Here is an 18,830-nt window from a genome sequence, read left to right on the forward strand (position 1 = left end):
AGATACAGTGAAATGGAAATATATTTCTTGTTCTTGGATAGGAATAGATATAGTCAAAATTACTATACTATCCAAAGTGATATACAAATTTAATGCAATTCCCTTCAAAATTCCAATGTCACTTTTTAAAGAAATGGAACAAAAAATTATTAGGTTTATATAGAACTATAAAAAACTCCAAATAGCCAAAGTAATTCTAAGGAAAAAGAGCGAAGCTGGGGGCATTACAATACCTGACTTCAAATTATATTATAGAGCCACAATAATCAAAATAGCATGGTATTGGCAGAAAAATAGACACTCAGACCAATGAAACAGTTTAGAAAGCCCAGAAATAAAACCACATATATATGGTCAAATCACCTTTGGTAAAGGAGCCAAAAACACTCAATGGAGAAAAGAAAGCCTCTTTGACAAATGGTGCTGGGAAAACTGGAAAGCCACATGCAAAAAAATAAAACTCGACTATAGTTTGTCCTCTTGTACTAAAATTAATATAAAATGAATCAAAGACCTAAATATAAGACCTGAAACAATAAATTACATAGAAGAAAACATAGGTACTAAACTCATGGACCTTGGTTATAAAGAGTATTTTATGAATTTGACCCAAAGGCAAGGAAAGTGAAGGCAAAGATAAATGAATGGGACCACAGCAGACTAAGAAGTTTTTGCACAGCAAGAAAAACTGACAACAAAGTAAACAGACAGCCAACTATGTGGGAGATGATATTATCAAACAACAGCACAGATAAGGGCCTAATATCCAAAATATACAAAGAATTCATAAAACTCAACAACAAACAAGCAAACAATCCAATAAAAAAATGAGAAGAGGACATGAACAGACACTTCTCCCAGGAAGAAATACAAATGGCTAACAGATATATGAAAAGATGCTCATCTTCATTAGCTACTAGAGAAATGCAAAGCAAAACTACAATGTAATACCACCTCACACTTGTTAGATTAGCTATTATCAACAAGACAGGTAATAACAAATTTTGTAGAGGCTTTGGAGAAAAAGGAACCCTCATCCACTGTTGGTGGGGATGAAAGTAGTACAACCGTTATTGAAGAAATTATGGTGGTTTCTCAAAAAATTAAAAACAGAACTACCATATGACCCAGCAATCCCTCTACTGGGTATATACCCCCATAACTCAAAAACACTGGTACATAAAGACACATGAAGCCCCATGTTCATTGCAGCATTGTTCACAGTGGCCAAGACATGGAATCAACCAAATATCCATTCAATAGATGAATGAAAAAAGAAGAATTGGTACATATATACTATGGATTACTACTCAGCCATAAAAATGATGACATAGGATCACTTATAACATGGATGGACCTTGATAACATTATGCTGAGTGAAATAAGTAAACAAGAAAAAACTAAAAACTATATGATTACATACATAGGTGGGACATAAAAATGAGACTCATGACCTGGACAAAAGTGTGGTGGGTATGAAAAGAAAAGAAAGGGAGGAGATGGATGGAGGAGGAGAGGGGCACAAAGAAAACCAGATAGTAGGTGACAAAAAAAAATTCGACTTTGGGTGATGGAAATACAACATAATCAAATGTCAAAATAACCTGGAGATGTTTTCTCTGAATATATACCCTAATTAATCAATTTTACCCCATTATAGTTAATAATAAAGGGAAAAAATTAAGGACACATATAAGTTGAAACTGGAGAGATGAAAAATTATATTCCATGTAAATGATAGCCAAAAAATAGCAGGTACACATCTACATACGACATTAAAAAAAACTTTAAGGCCAAAATTACGAAAAGAGTCAAAGAAAAGCATTATATGGTGATAAAGGGTTATTCATACTTATATAACTATTATAAATATACATGTGTTCTATATTAGAGCAACTAAATATTTTATATATATATTATATATATATAAAGCAAACATTGTCTGAACTGAAGGGAAAAATAGACAGCATACAATAATAGTAGGAGACTTCAATGCCCCACTTTTATTAATGGATAGAGCACCTAGAAAACCAGAAGGAAAAAATGAACTGGAACAACATTTTAGATCACATGAACTTAGTAGACATACACAGAACATAGCAGAGATATATTCTTCTCAAGTGAACACAGAAGACTAAATTAAATCTAAGAAATAAAAGAAATCTTAAGATATTTAACAAGACTATAATTCTACCAAGAATTTTTCCTAAATACAGTGGAATGAAACAAGAAATCAAGAACAAAAAAAAGTTTCTCCAAAAAAATTAAAAATGGAACTAGCTTTTGACCCAGCTATCCCACTTTTAAGAATGAATCCTAAAAATCCCAAAACACAAATTCATAAAAAGATATACATGCCCATGTTAATTGCAGCATTGTTTATAATTGCCAAGATCAGGGAACAGCCCAAGTGTCCATAAGTGGATGAGAGAATAAAAAAGCTGTGGTACATAGACACATTGGAATACAATGCAGCCTGTAGAAAAGAAGAAAATCTCACCTTTTGCAATGGCATGGATGCACATGGAGATTATTATGTTAAGTAAAATAAACCAGGCAGAGAAAGAAAAATATTATATGATCTCAAATCCATGTGGAATCTAAGAAACAAGGTGAGCTGAGGAACAAATTAGCGGCAGAAGCAGAGTTGTGAGGAGCAGAGGGATGTTGTCAGATGAAAGGGGAATGAGGGGACAGAATTAGAGAAGGTGAAGAGATTAGTGAGATTATGTATACATAACACATAGATACAGGTAACAGGATAGCAAATCCCAGAGGGAAGGAAGAAAGGGAGTCAGGGGGAGGAGAGCAAACAATGTAATGAGGGATAGGTTGTTTGAGCAGTGAGGGTGGTAAACTGAGTGGACATTTGGATCCATGTTAACAAAATAACTTGAAAACAATTTTTTTTAAAAAGAAATAATTGTAAAATTCAAAAATCTTTAGATGTTAACTATCTTCAACAGATAGTTGTACAACGAGTAAATCAAACAAAATATAAAAGCAGAATTAGAAAATATGCTAAGAAAAATAAAATTGAAAAGAAAAAATTGTGGAATTTAGCAAAAGCAGTGTGCAGATGTTAGTTTATAATGAAACATTAATATTAGAAGGTGCAATGTCTATCAACACATGTACAAATAAACAAAATTTGGTATATCTATATTACAAAATACTATCTGGCAATAAATAGCAATGAAATCATGATACATACTAAAATATGACTGACTCTAAAATATTATGCTAAGTGAAAGATATTAGTCTCAAGAGTTCACATATTCCATTATTCCATTTATAGAAAATGCTATATTTTACTAGAGACACATACAAGATAAGTGATTTGACAGGTGTGGGGAAGGAAGTAAGAGATTAGGGAGTCCATATACAAGATTGAGATGTCACTTTTATTATGAAAATGCTCTACATGAGGTCATCATGGTGGTAGAGCAATTCTGTGAATAAATGAGGAATTGTGGAAATGTACTTTTGAAATTCATCAATTGAATGGTGTGGGAATTACGTGTTCACAGAGTTTTGCTTAAAAGAAAAAATCTCTTGAAACATCATCCAGGTAATTGTTTGTGAGCTGTATAAAAGGTTTATCTTCCTTTTTTTCACAAAAAGAGATTATACACACAATCACACTCTCACCCTATAGTTCTCTTATTCATCAATAATACCTAATATATCACAGATGCATTATAAAGTTGACCCTTAGCTGAACGATAGCATTTGCAGACATTACACACATTTTTATAAAAAAGATAGGTTGTCTAATTTATGATTTTTTAGCTTGTATAAAATACACTTTTAATAAAAGCTGTATTACTTTGATGAGTCAGGTTATATTTTAACTTTATCAGTGATTCTACTTGGACATATGTTTGAGCAAAGGCAGAGGGTTCAGCCTTTTGGAAAGATGCATTTGTTCCACCAGGATGTCTACAAAGTGGATTTCAGTTCTGATGCTACAGCTGAGCTATTACATTAGCCCTGCGTGTTGTGGAAAGGTGCTGGTGTGACCCACAGAATACAGCCATTGGATCAATATGAAGACAAACTTGGATGAACTCGTCCAGAGAGGCCATGAAGTGACCGTTCTGGCATCTTCAGCTTCAATTCTTGATGATTTCAACAAAGCATCAGTTATTAAATTTGAGATTTATCCTATATCTTTAACAAAAATGATTTTGAAAATATTTTATGAAGATGGTCTCTAAATGGACAGAACTGCCCAAAAATAGATTTTGGACTTATATTTCAGCAGTCCTAGAAATCATTTCAAAATATTCTGATTGTGTACAAATCCTCTGTACAGATGTAGTTTTGAACAAGAAACTTATGACAAAACTGCAAGAATCAAGGTTTGATGTCATTCTTGCAGAACCGGCCTTACCCTGTGGTGAGCTGCTGGCTGAGCTCCTTAAGATTCCTCTTGTTTACAACTTCCGCCTCTCTCCTGGAAACACATTTGAAAGGCAGAGCGGACACATTCCTTTTATTCCGTCCTATGTACCTGTTGTCTTGTCAGAATTCAGTGATCGGATGACATTCATGGAAAGGGTAAAAAAATATGATATATGTGGGGTTTTTTTTACTTCTGTTTCCAAACATTTAATCAGAATAAGTGGGGTCAGTTTTATAGTGAAGTACTAGGTAAGTCATCCTTTTGCTTGATAGCATAAAGTCCTAATGTTCCTACTACATGGCAAGTTAAGTTTATATAAATATGAAGTTAGAGAAATTTGTTCTTTATAAGTAAAATGATAAAGTAAAATTATAAAATGATCTCTCATTCTCACAAATATTATAAAAACACCTAAGTTATAGGGTCATTGAGGAATTGCTTCATCTTACATAGTCTAGTGTGATATAAAAACTGAGCTATTTTGCCATACTATCTGAAAAAACTTATCACAATAGAGAGAGATAAAGTGGCTCTATGTCAGTCTCAGGAACCTATTATTTGAGGTTCCTAATAATTTCACACCCTTTCCCTAACTATGTACATCTTTTGTTTAAAAACTTAAAATTTTGTTAAAAGATGTGACATGTAAATCAGTGAAAACTTTCAAAAAGACAAAATGAGCCAAAATTAAGAATGAGCACATCTATTACCAAATTTAATGAAAATATTCAATCTTTCTTTATAAATATTTTTATTAATTCACAAGTAATACTAAGCTTTTAAAATGTACCAAATGTAGTTATAGTACCAGAACATTGAACCACATTCTAAAGGCTTCAATTTTAGAAAAACTAAAGATCAAAAAAATAGCTTGATAAATAGTAAAAAGTACACTAAATAATCTAGGGAAAGTGTTTTTATGGCTATGGTAGGTGTAATTGATTTAGGAATGAAATTATTCTTTATATTTTCATATGTTACTTTTGCAGGTTTACAAAATTTATAAAGAACTTGTAAAACTTAATACCAGGAAGACAAACAATCCAATCCAAAAATGGGCAAAAGAAATGAATAGACACTTCTCCAAAGAGGACACACAGATGGCCAATAGGCGTATGAAAAAATGTTCAACATCACTAATTAGAGAAATGCAAATTAAAACCACAATGAGATATCACCTCACACCAGTCAGAATGGCGCTCATCAATAAAACAACACAGAATAAGTGCTGGCAAGGATGTGGAGAAAAGGGAACCCTCCTGCACTGCTGGTGGGAATGCAGACTGGTGCAGCCACTATGGAAAACAGTATAGAGATTCCTCAATAAATTAAAAATCGACCTGCCTTTTGACCCAGCTATACCACTGTTAGGAATATACCCCAAGAACACCATAGCACTGTTTGAAAAGAAGAAATGCACCCCCATGTTTATGGCGGCATTGTTCACAATAGCAAAGATCTGGAAACAGCCCAAGTGTCCATCAGAGAACGAGTGGATTAAAAAGCTTTGGTATATATATACTATGCAATACTACTCGGCCATAAGAAATGATGACATAGGATCTTTTACAACAACATGGATGGGCCTTGATAACATTATACTGAGTGAAAGAAGTAAATCAGAAAAAACTAAGAACTATATGATTCCATACATAGGTGGGACATAAAGATGAGACTCAGAGACATGGACAACAGTGTTGGGGGTACTGGATGGGGGGAGGAGAGGGAGGGGGTTGGTGGAGGGGAGGGGCACAAAGAGCATGGCTTTTCAGCATTTGCCATATTCCCCCTTTAATCTATAGACAGACAGCAAATATTTACTTATGGTGTTTCCACTATAAAGACTGCTGTCTTAGGGACAAATGCTGATGAACTATTTCAGCAGTTCCTCCTTCTTCAAAGACTTATATGTCAACATAGAGCTCCATGTTTCATAGGACATACTCAAGCTCACTCCATACTCCCTTTTCTTTTCCTTTTTTCTATTTTCTTTTTTGTTGTTGTTGTTGTATTTTTTCTTTTATTTATTTATTTTTTGTATTTTTCTGAGGATGGAAATGGGGAGGCAGTCGGGCAGACTCCCGCATGCGCCTGACTGGGATCCACCTGGCATGCCTACCAGGGGGGATGCTATGCCCATGTGTGGTGTAGCTCTGTTACAACCAGAGCCATTCTAGCGACTGGGGCAGAGGCCATGGGGCCATCCTTAGTGCCCGGGGTGGCTTTGCTCTGGTGGAGCCTTGGCTCCGGGAGGGGAAGTGAGAGACGGAAAGGAGGGAGTGGAGGGAGAGGGGGAGGGGTGGAGAGGTAGATGGGCGCTTCTCCTGTGTGCTCTGGCCAGGAATTGAACCCAGGAATCCTGCACACCAGGCCAATGACTCCTACAGGTCTACCATATCATGCTTTTTACTAAAAAAAAAAAAAATTACATTTCTTTTGAAGGCTGATGAACAGGAGACACCAAATCTTTTTCGCCTGCAAACTACTACCTTCTTTATTAGATCCAGCTAATAACACTATTTTGTCTTTTTCCAAATAGCTCCAGATATATGGAAAAGATTTATATAGGCGGATGGGGATCCTCAAACCCCTCAGCGAGGTCTTCTGAGCATGGCTTTTAAGATACCTAGAGGCAGAAAAAGCCCAATAGAGGTCAGGGGAACTACCAGCTTTTAGGATACACCCTTAAAGGCTCCAATGCCCCAAAGGGGTCTCATAGGATGCCATCTGGGTCCTGCTTCAATAGTGGAAAGGAAGATCATTGAGCTAAAGCCTGCCAGGCTTACTTGCCTCTGCTGTGAGGAAACAGGGACACTGGAAGGTAGGCTTCCCTCTCACTCCTCGAAGGGAGGGTTCAGTCTCTTCCAGCCCTGCTCCAGCCACCTATGACCTAACCTTGCCCAGAAAGCTGGGGTTTGCCACTGAAGGCTGAAGGTGCCCAGGGCCGTCGGCCCCATCTACGACACTGTGGATGAGCCTAGGGTATTTCTTCCAAGAAGCAGGTAAACTGATCTCATTTGCACAAGGGCCACTTAACTATGTTTTGCCTGAATAGTCAGGTTTTTTATTCTTCCCTCAAAGATCTCTGTTGTGGGTGTTGATAGTCCTATTTTCTGCTGCTTTGCTTAGTATATAGTGTTTCCTTTATCCCTCCTACCTCAATGCCCCACTCATATTTCAGGCTGGCACCTACTCCTAATGTAGAGCTCTCCTTCCCCCTTTTGCCACCTTGTATTATGAATTTACCTTCACCACCCAGCTTAGTGTATCCCAAGGTTCTCTTTACCATGCCACAGTCGCAGAGCTCCAGGGAAAAGCAACCTGGTCTCAACTCTCCAGGCAGAGGAGAACAGAAGCCCCATATCCAAGCATGCTGCAAATGGCTTATCCAGTCTACCTGAATCATTGCCAGCTAGAAGCAGCGGTCATTGGGACTTGGACATGAGCTGCAAAGTATAGAATGGTGACAACAATTCCAGTGCCATGTGGACTTTTCCTGTGTGGACTTTGCCTGGACTCCTGCTCTCTGTGACAGCTCCTAAAAGACTGAACTGCGGTTGGGTTGCATTTCTCAGGGATTTGGCATAGTGATGGGGCCAATTTGGACTTGGTGAACATGTTAAGGACACTACTCTTTTATGGATTCTTGCTGTATTGGCCAAGAGTTTGCTTAAAGGCTTTTAATCACTGTAAAAAAAAAATAGAAGACTGGATAAAGAAGATGGGGCACATATACACCATGGTATACTATTCAGCTAGAAGAAATGATGACATCGGATCACTTACAGCAGAATGGTGGAATCTTGATAACATTATGCAGAGTGAAATAAGCGAATCAGAAAAAAACAAGAACTTCAGGATTCCATACATTGGTGGGACATAAAAGCGAGACTAAGAGACATGGACAGGACTGTGGCGGTTACGGGGGGTGGGGGAAGGGAAGGACGGAGAGGGGGAAGGGAAGGGGGAGGGGTACAAAAAAAACTGGATAGAGGGTGACGGAGGACGATCTCTCTTTTGGTGATGGGTATGCAGCAGAACTGAATGACAAGATAACCTGGAAATGTTTTCTTTGAATATATGTACCCTGATTTATTGATGTCACCCCATTAAAATAAAAACTTATTTATAAAAAAATAAAAAAGTAAACACATGTATTTTTAATTCAATTCTATATATAGTAGGTTAAAATTATCATTTTCAGTGAATTGTGGATGTACTGATATGATGTTACAAAAAAAAGACTTACATTTATGAAAAAATACATATTGTTCATATATAAGCATTGTACAAATATATTTCTATTCTCAAACTATAGACATTTTAAACATCATTGGCTATATTATTTTCTCAGAAAACTAAATGATATTTTCACAATTCAATATATTCATTTTCTTTACTATTTTTGCTTTTTTTCTCCTTCAGGAAGACCCACTACATTATCTGAGTTAATGGGGAAAACTGAAATATGGCTCATTAGAACCTACTGGGATATTGAATTTCCTCATCTATTTCTGCCACATTTTAAATTTGTTGGAGGACTCCACTGCAAGCCTTCTAAACCCCTGCCTACAGTAAACCTATTCTTGTATGTTTTATGTTGTTTACTTTGCACTTTCAGTAGAATGATTCTGTGTCCTTCACTCAGAACATCTGATCACAATGAGAACCTTATGGGTATCTGAGTCAAGTGACCTGACAAACACTCATAGATTTCTATACTGTTACAAGAATTTGAGTGTCATCATCATCACAGGATAAAGAAATATACTTGGGAGACTTTGGAAACAGGATCAGTTAAATTAATATCTTTATTAATCAACATATAAAGTATCAGCTATTAATTTAAAGAATCATTATAAAGTGACTAAATAGTGCAAGGGTAAGGGAAGAACATGCAGGGAAGCAATGTAGACACAGTGTGTGCTCCCACACACTAGACATTCTACTTGGAAAAATATAATATAAGAAAGCAAGACAAATAGAAAAATATTATCAAAAAGAGAAAACATAATGCTATGATAATGCTAGAGAATATCCCACTGGACTGGATCATAGCACCTCAGGAGTGACAACAGCAATCTGGCATAATTGAATATAAAACATCCCTGTTTTGTCCTCATTCAACAACAAAAAATTGTTATCTATCCATGATCAAGTGTGCCTCTGTGGAAGTTTGGAATCCAGCAACAAATGCCACAGCTCCTGGGAAGAGACTCACACATTATCCATCAGGTAATAGGCAGAAAAACTCCAGTACTCACTGCAATACGCACAGGATATTGTGAATTGGTTCCTCCTCCTCGTGGCTGCCATCCAGCAGTACCTACAGAGCCCAGACTTGGACAGCCACCTCTGGGTTAGAAACAGTGATGGGATTAAGCTGGTTCACACCAGTGTAGCATAACTGATACCTAATTTTTTGTTGAGTTCAGCTGTTTATTAAAATGGCCCTTGTGATCAGGGTTCTCTCTAAGGTGGGCACCTAGGAATTTCCCAAATTAGGAAATCACAAATTTACATTTCCTACTCTTTTTTAATATCCATCTGTGCAACAGTATATTCTAAGCACCTGTAGAAATGTTCATTCTATACATAGGTGAAAAAAAATAGCAAGTGAGGATGCCAAGCAAGATGCAATATATAAATATCTTAAGTAACAGTTTTATTGTTTTTTTGTCAGGTATTATTTAAATTTTTCATTAATATTTAAAAATTCTTTCTTATAACATAATCTAGTTGTTGTTGTGAGTTGGGGGTGCAGAGAGAGGTCAGCAGATGAAATGTCAGTAAACTAGCAAAGGACCACAGCTCGCTCAGTCAAATGGTGCTGAGTTCGTGCTGTGTCCTACTTTTATTCACAAGATTTCAAAAAGCTTGTTTACTTAAAATTGGCATAGCATCAAGCATAACCTTTACTTAAAGATACATGGAATACATCTGCATGATTGCTTAAAAGCAATACAATATCAAAAGGCATTAACTGCAATTGCTTCTATGGTCCCCACAACATTCCTTTCTTTATCTCAAGGAATAGCCTTGAAGGGAACAGTAAAATCTTATGAGAATGTTTTACTGAGAAGAAAGTCTAGCAACCACCTTCTGTCACATAGACTTGTTCCAGTGACTCACCTTTGAGTCACAAAACAATTCTCCTGGAAAAACATTATTTTCTTGTTAGCTGTGTTCCCATACAGGGTCATGTGATGGATTATTCACTACATCTAATTTTGTGTACCTCTTTTATATTCTTAGGAAAGTATTAAATACAAGAAATAAAATAAGAAACAACCTTTAGTATATCTTTTTTTTATACTTAAAACAGTCATCAGGGCAGAGAGCAGGTTGTTAAATTATTTGAGTCCCACCTCTGGTTAGAGAGTTTATCATGAAGGCCAGATTTTCATAGCAGTATCAGAACATTGTTGGAGCACAAAATATATGTGTTTGCCTGCAATGATATAGGTGAGAGGAGAGCTTGACTTTACCAGCAGCATTCCTCCTCCGAGGCTGCACAGCTTAGAGGTAAAGGAGGCAGTCTTTGCTTCCACAAGCAACAGGGAGAGCTGGTGGGTGGATGCTGAGTTTCCCTGTTGTGCACGATGCTCCAAAGGGGTTCATTTCTTTTTCACAGCATCAGTACCTGGTGAGAGGGAGCAGACAAGAGAGTGCCATGTGAGGTTTCCAGAGGATATTAGAGAGAAACAGTCTTTCCTGACAGCATTCTGTACTCCATCAGGAAGCCTGACCACAAACCACAAAGGAAATCTCTCCTACAGATCCCCACAATGGGCCTGTGGGCTCCAACAGTGAACTACATTCCAAACCCATACCTACTCGTCTGCAGCCAGCCCCATGTACAACCTGCCAAGGGCAGCACAAGAACAAGATGTGGTAGAAGACTGAGAAGCAAGAGCAGAATGAAGCAAGAGTTTGTTAACAAGAGAGAAACCACAAACTTGAGCTATATCACCACTGTCAGGTATGGTCCTTATAGGATGGAAGGGAGACAAACAGGCTTAAGAATTCTCCCACAAGAATCTTCCAAAATGATCTACAAGAAAACACAGAACCTTCTGCTTCTGCAAGTAGGTCGGAATGTAAAATCAGTACAACCACTGTGAAAAATAGTATGGAGGTTCTTCAAGATATTAAAATAGAGCTACTATATGATCTAAAAATCCCACTTCTGAGTATTTTCCATAAATAAGAAAAACAGGATATCAAAAACATATCCATTATTCCATGTTCACTACATCACTATTCACAACAGCTAATAAATGGGAACAACTTAAGTGTCTGTCAACAGATAAATGGGTAAAAAGTTATCAAATACACACATGCACATTCACACACACACATTGACACACACACACACACACCACACACACACACTAGAACATTATTCATACATGAGAAAGAAAGATATTCTACCATTTGGGACAACATACGTGGACGATATAGGCATTATGCAAAGTGACATAAATGTCACTGAAAGAGACAAATAACATACAATATCATTTATATAAGGAATCTGAAAAAGGTAAAGTACTACAAACAGAGTAGAATGGTGATTACACCAAACTGGTTAAAGGGAAATGGGGTTGAGAAGTTGACTAAAGAGTACAAACTTGTAACTTGAAGATAGGTAAGTTCTGTAGATATAATAATTATAGCCAACAATGCACTGTTATATAATTGAAAGATTCTATAGACTGAATCTTAAATGTTCTCGCCACAAACACAAAAAGATATTAATGTTCTTGATAGAGGTATTCACAAATGCTAAAGTGGTAATGATATTATGACTTATAGATAAATCAACTCAACATCCTGTATACCTTAAACTTATAGAACATTATATGTTAATTATATCTCAATTTTTTAAACAAAAGCTTAAAACAATCATTAGAATGAAAAAGTAAACTTTAGGTATTAGAAAGGTCATACTATTTTCCCCCCAAAAAAGTAAATAATTAAAAACAAATCAAGGGTAAAAATAAGTAAGTATGAAGGTTGGACTTGATTTCATGGAAGATTTTGCTCCTTATACATTTGAGGGCGAGGGTGTAGAAAGTACATTGAGCAATTTTTCTCACACAGAAAGTAAAAAAAATTAAGTGTTCATAAGGATCAGGGAACACAGTGAGAAAATCTGAGACAATCCTGGGTAACATGACTTCAATATAAATTTTAGGTACAGTGAACTGAGCTACTCAATACGGTGACCAGTCCTCTGTACAGAAAGTCCAGCTGAATATCTCCAGCTAGGGACAGGTGCCAATATAAACTATAAAATATATTTGTTTTAATTATACAAAATTGTGTTTCCAGCTTATAAAAGTAAGACCAATGATTTATAACAATCTACCTGCATATTTTATTCAACCCCTAGAACATGGAATCTTTAATGATGAATTTGCTAAAGAAGCTAAAAGTCTTGCCATTACTGATGGTTTATTAGTTAAGAAATCAAAGTGTTACTGATTATAAACAGTGAGCACAGGTTAATAATTATTGGATTAAATGAAGTCATACTCTTCTTTCATGAGATTTATTTATATAATTAGATAAAAACAAAGTTTAGTGTACCTTGCCCCAAGAATTACAAAGCAAGTAACTAGGCCTTGGCCTGTTAGCTTAGTGATAGAGTGTTGGCCCAGTGTTTGAAAGTCCCGGGTTTGATTCCCGGCCATGACCCACAGGAGAAGCAGTCATCTGCTTCTCTACCCTTCCCCTCTCCTTTCTCTCTATCTCTCTCCATTGGAGCAAAGTTGGCCTGGGTGTTGAGGATGACACTGTGGCCTCTGCCTCAGGTACTAGAATATCTCTGGTTGCAATGGAGCAACTCACCAGATGGGCTGAGCATCGCCCTCTAGTGTGCATGCTGGGTGGATCTCGGTGTCATGCATGCGGAAGTCTGTCTTCTCACTTCAGAAAAATACAAAAAATAACAACAACAACAACAACAAAAAGCAAGTAACTACATTGCTCACAAAAATTAGGGGAACAGGGAAAGTGCAGATACTCTAGTACTTTTAGCCTTTTGTATACTGTATTTTCACCAATGAAATAAAAGTCGGTTTTGCATCTCATATGCATAATTGAACAACTTTCTTTGACTTGCCGTTTGCTTTTCTGATGTTCTTGTTTAATAAAAAATAAGATGCTTCTTTCTTTAATAGCTATTTATTTTGAAATATCCCTTAATGTTTGTGAGCAGTATATATTACTAAACAAGTTAAAAGTGATAGCCAGATATGATGGCAAATAAAAATAAATTTCATGACTAAGATCTATTTTATATTAGCTCTTCTCAATAAAGAAAATAGTGAAAGTCAATGGCATTTCTTATGCTTCTTCTGCCTTACAAGCTACTAGAAAAGACAAACTATTACGACTTTGAAAGAGAGTTAGGGGAGGGGGTGGAGAGGAGCACACAGTTCAGAACATACATTGACACAGACATTACCTCCCGGCTCAGACCCTTGGTTACTAGTGCTCTTCAATGTTCATTCTGCTGCTGCAAAAAACCATCTGTCTTATTCACTGAATACTCTTACATACCAGGGAAGTGTTAATGCAAGATTCACGAAGAGCACCTTACACCGCTAAAGCCTTTAATCTCTAATCTGAACGTATCACAGTAAAGAATACAAACATATAGGAAAAAAATAATATATCCTTACCTGGTAAAGTCATCTTTGTCCATCAAATGGGCCCACATGTTACAAAATCTTTTTGTTGGTTACGATTTGCTGTATGTTATTTGCTAAACTGAAATCGTCTGGTATTATCAGATTCAGAATGAATGAGTACCTTCAAAATAAAAAAAGAATTGAAGTAAATTTAACACAGGTTATATATAACATATCTGAATTCCTAAGGACATTTTCCTAAGTAATATAACCCACTCACAAAAAGATACATACTGTATGATTACACTGGCTTTATAATATCTTACTTTCTCCCTAGAGCTGAATGCTATGTAAAGGCTAGGTTGACTGCCTTAATATCTTCTGGCTCCTCTAAGTCTAGGGGTGTATAGACTCTGTAAGCTTTCTATAGTCTAAGAAAGCTGTGGGGGTCTTCTGAGGATCCTGAATAACTTCTGACATGTTAGATAAACTTATGGGTGTTTTTCTGAGTATCTTCTCTGATCTAGGCGAACAGAAACTGGTGGGAAGTGTCTAAAAATTTCTTTACTTGCTTGGGTGGAGGGGTCCCACTTAGGCTAGGGAATTAGAAACATTTTCTTAAGGTGGTCTCAGTTGTTGTAAGTGGGGCAGCCTATGTACATTACAGATTTCTAAAAGTTCTATTCAAGCTTGAGGCTCCTCTGAGAAAAGGGGGTTCTGAGCTTTCTAATTCTGTAGGTCAAAAAAGAATTTAAAGTATTTCATATTTTATCCTTCCTTGACTATCAGCTGTAATTGAACTATTGTTCTTATGCCACCTTAAATCAGCACCCTGCCCTTTAACTCAGTTGGAACTATGAGGGCTCTAATCTATGACATTTCTATAGGAAATATCAAGTAAAACCCGAGCAGTTTCACCTCTGCACTTTTCCTAATGTACTTATTTACTTAGCTGATTAACAATTGCAGTTTGATAGGGTGGTAAATCAGGTGGAGGTTCAGGATTATGTCTCTAGAGTTCTCTTTTCTACCTATTATGTTAAGAATTCTTCTATTAAGCTAATCAATAGTAATATTTGTCACTCTGGATTTTGTGACCTAACATTGAACAATTAACAATTACTGAATTATTACATATCCGCTAATATTTAAACTAAAATTTTAATATTACAGGCTATGAAATAGCAAATGAAAAGAAGAATTAATAAAAACACAGTTGAAATAACATATACATTTCTAACATAGAAAATGTTGTTGTTGTTTTTTACAACAGATCTTGGTACAAAAAGGAAGTCTTTGTATTTGACAGACTATACAATTCTATATGCTTTATTATTAGTACAAATTTAGTATAATTCACAATAAGAGATTATAAACTACTATCCCTAATGAACTACTGATTTTCAGAGAAAAATAAGAAATGGTCCAAATGTAGTTACTATTTTGTGGCTTCCCAGCTGGCAAAGAGATGCTAACCCTCTTTTTGACCTATAGAGCTTTACAACATTAAATCATTATAAGGGTCGGGGTAGTAAACTAAAAAAACACAATTTAATAACCTTATTTTCTTAACAGTGGGGTATTCTAGTTTACTTAAGGTCCTCAATTTCCTCAAGGATATAGTAACCCTATAATTCCCTGAGGACCCTTTTCTTATAATTCTTGACTTTTATGGCTAAAGCAGTGGGTTTAGAAGGGGCGATATTCCCTAAATCTTCTCCTAGGGTCTGGATGCAGGTAGCAGGCGAGGATTCCCCAGAGCCAAAGCAGAGGAGGGCAGGGGGCTGTAGCAAGGTGATGATAGCCTCTAGCTTACTGTGCTGTTATCTTTTGCCTGGATAAACAGTGGCTCAGCCCTTGAGCTAAGAAAAAGGTTTCTTTCAGGGGTCTCCAAACTTTTTACACAGGGGGCCAGTTCACTGTCCCTCAGACCATTGGAGGGCTGCCAAATACAGTGGTCCTCTCACTGACCACCAATGAAAGAGGTGCCCCTTCCAGAAGTGCAGTGGGGGCTGGATAAATGGCCTCAGGGGGCCGCATTGTAGCCTTCGGGGCCGTAGCTTGGGAACGCCTGCAAGAGAATCAGTCAGGGTGCCTGGGATTCCCAGTGCCCAAGGGGGTGGGGCAGGTGCCCGAAACTGTGAGGGGAGCCTGCAATTTCTTCTGCAGCCAGCTGCAGCCTGGTGCCTTTTCTTTCTGCTGCTGCACTGGGCTGCATACTGACTGTGCCACCTGCCTGTGGGTGGGTGCTGGTGATAGTATGCTAGACTCTCTATGTTTTCTATGGGTCTAACAATTCTTGGTTTGGCCAGTCTGCTCTTAAGTTGGCCATTTTAATTTACAGAGAGTTCTCAATGTATCTTCTTAATATTAATTCTTCACTTTTATTTTCTAAATGGGTAAAATTGCTTTGGGTCAGTTGGTGAATATCTGAGACTAGTTTCTACTCTATACTTCCTCCAGCACTCTCTTAGGTCTTTAGTTAGTTCTTATAATTTGTGGGCTTGTTTACACATTTCCCTTAATATAATTCTTAAAAAATTTCTTTACATAACCTGGTCTTCTCGTGGCTATGTCAATCTATACATCTATATATGGCGTCTGGTCAGGGTGCGGGACCCGACAGACATTTGCCCTGACAGCAAAGAGTGTGGGTAAATCAAAAGTGCCCTTCGAGGGCCACCCTACACCAAAGGTTGGCCATTCTAGTTAACAAAGAGTCCACAATGTGGCGGAATCAACAGGAGTCCCATAGTCTCGTGCCCTGCTAGAGAAATCAGAAAAGTTATCAAGCAAGCACTGAAGAGGCGTTAGGGCAGTAGATTGCCCCTGACAAATGGCCCTTGACTCTCGAAGGAATCCTGTGAGGAAGCAACAGGGCAAAGCAGACAATCAAACCAAATATGCACATGAAACAAACAAAACTTCTAAACCAAAACCAAAGGGAGAAGGCAGCGTCTTGCGTTCCCTGACCAGGTGGGGAGAAATCAGGTGGCATCCCGCCTGCTCCACTACACCCTTTTCTAACCAGAGCTCTGTTTCCAAATATTCAAAGAGGAAGCTTCTTTACCAAACAGTCTCGAGACTCCAAATGTTTCGAATAAGCCAAATTCAGTTTCCAAACTGCAACTGCTGGAGGCTGGCCAGCTACCAATGTTTGCTGCAGCCCACTCCGTGAGGAGGGGTCTTACACGGCCTATCTTGCTGGGGCCTCCATGTTATATCCCAGGAGACAGACCACAGCAATCCCAAAGTTAATTTTATAAGTTTTATTGCAAACCTGCGCAGGGACTGCAGGTAACCCACGCAAGGGAACACTGCAGCCCCGAGCTTCTGAAATGGCTCCTTTTTATAGGGTGGCTATCTAGGCTGAGCAAGCAAGCAGCGTTTACAAGGGTGGGAGGGGTGCAGTTAGCTGACCTCATTCTTGGCTAAGTCTTTAGGGTAGGGGCTTCCTTGATCTGGGTTACATAGAGTTCAGTGGAAAATATTGCTACTTTTCTAACAGTTGTTTATCTTTTTCCTCCAGCCATGTACTAGATGTACTCAGTTTTCATGGCTGGTGGCCTGTATCACTTGTCCTAAGATGTCACAATAATGTGCCCATGGAATTTTCTTTTCTACATTTTAATAAAATTATCAATCCTAGCTGGAGTGATTATAATGGATTTATGTAACAATTATTACTTGGAAGTAGTAATTAATAATTAGTAAACTAAAGTGAGCTATACATACTAATTAAGCAGAAATTATGTATAATGGATAATGAATTGTTAAATATAAGAATGAGTTAAATCTCACAAATTATTAATTGTGATAATATTGTAAATCAAACATAATACTCTAATAAAATTACATATGAAACTAGTGAATATAAGTAAGTCACTTCCTCATCTTTCAAACAAATACATAGGTGACTATTAAAACTGAAAGATGAGAGCTAGTATAATAAATAGTGAAAACAAAATAAATGTGTTCATTATTAGTAAACGGCAGGTTTTCATACTACAATTATATGACTCTGGTACCTAAAACTTTTATATACTTGAATTGGTCATTGATAATATGATTGTGTAACCACTAAGTGTAAAACATCATGATTGCATTCTTGCCTGATTAAATATAAAAATAAGTACATGTAATACCAGCACATACTTTTTTTACATTAATGTTTTATCAGTCCTCATTCTCTAATATGTGTTGTCCTCATTTGGTTATTTGTACTATGTAAGGTGTTTAAGCAGATGTCTCTTAATCTAAATAGATTTCTAACAGGCTATAATTCGTAGTTTGACTCATCAAATACATTACTTTTTTACCCTAGCGGGTGATATGGAGATATGATGTCAAAAAACGAGATACCTTAAGGCCAAATACTCGGCTCTATAATTGACCTTCTTAATAAGACTGTGGAAAACAGTGAACTCAGACTCAATTCGTCAAAAATGATAAACAGTTCACTAGAAAAAAATTTATTAAACATTTTTTATTGAAAACCTCAAAAATAAAAATTAATGTATTTATATCTATTTCTTTCTTAAGAGAAAAGTTAAGATATAACAGGTGGCATCTTATTTTGCACAGTCACATTCCTTATGGCCATACACAAAATATTTTTATTTCATGTATAATGACCTCTCACGAAAATATCTCAACACTTTCTCAATTATCACTTTCTCTCCTAATTCTCTCTTTATATCAAATTTTTAACCCACTGTAAGTATGTGCACATGCCCCTGAAAAATGTCAGCTCCATTATGATTACCAGTGACTTTCCATTTCCC

General features: G+C 36.9%; 1 pseudogene; it reads left to right on the plus strand.

Moving 5' to 3' along the window:
* The first annotated feature begins 3,929 nt into the window (after positions 1–3,929).
* Positions 3,930–18,830, plus strand: part of LOC136306640 (UDP-glucuronosyltransferase 2B31-like) — a 30,053-nt pseudogene continuing 15,152 nt past the window's right edge.

This window comes from Saccopteryx bilineata, chromosome 5 (genome assembly GCF_036850765.1).
Source record: "Saccopteryx bilineata isolate mSacBil1 chromosome 5, mSacBil1_pri_phased_curated, whole genome shotgun sequence".
NCBI classification, from domain to species: Eukaryota; Metazoa; Chordata; class Mammalia; order Chiroptera; family Emballonuridae; genus Saccopteryx; species Saccopteryx bilineata.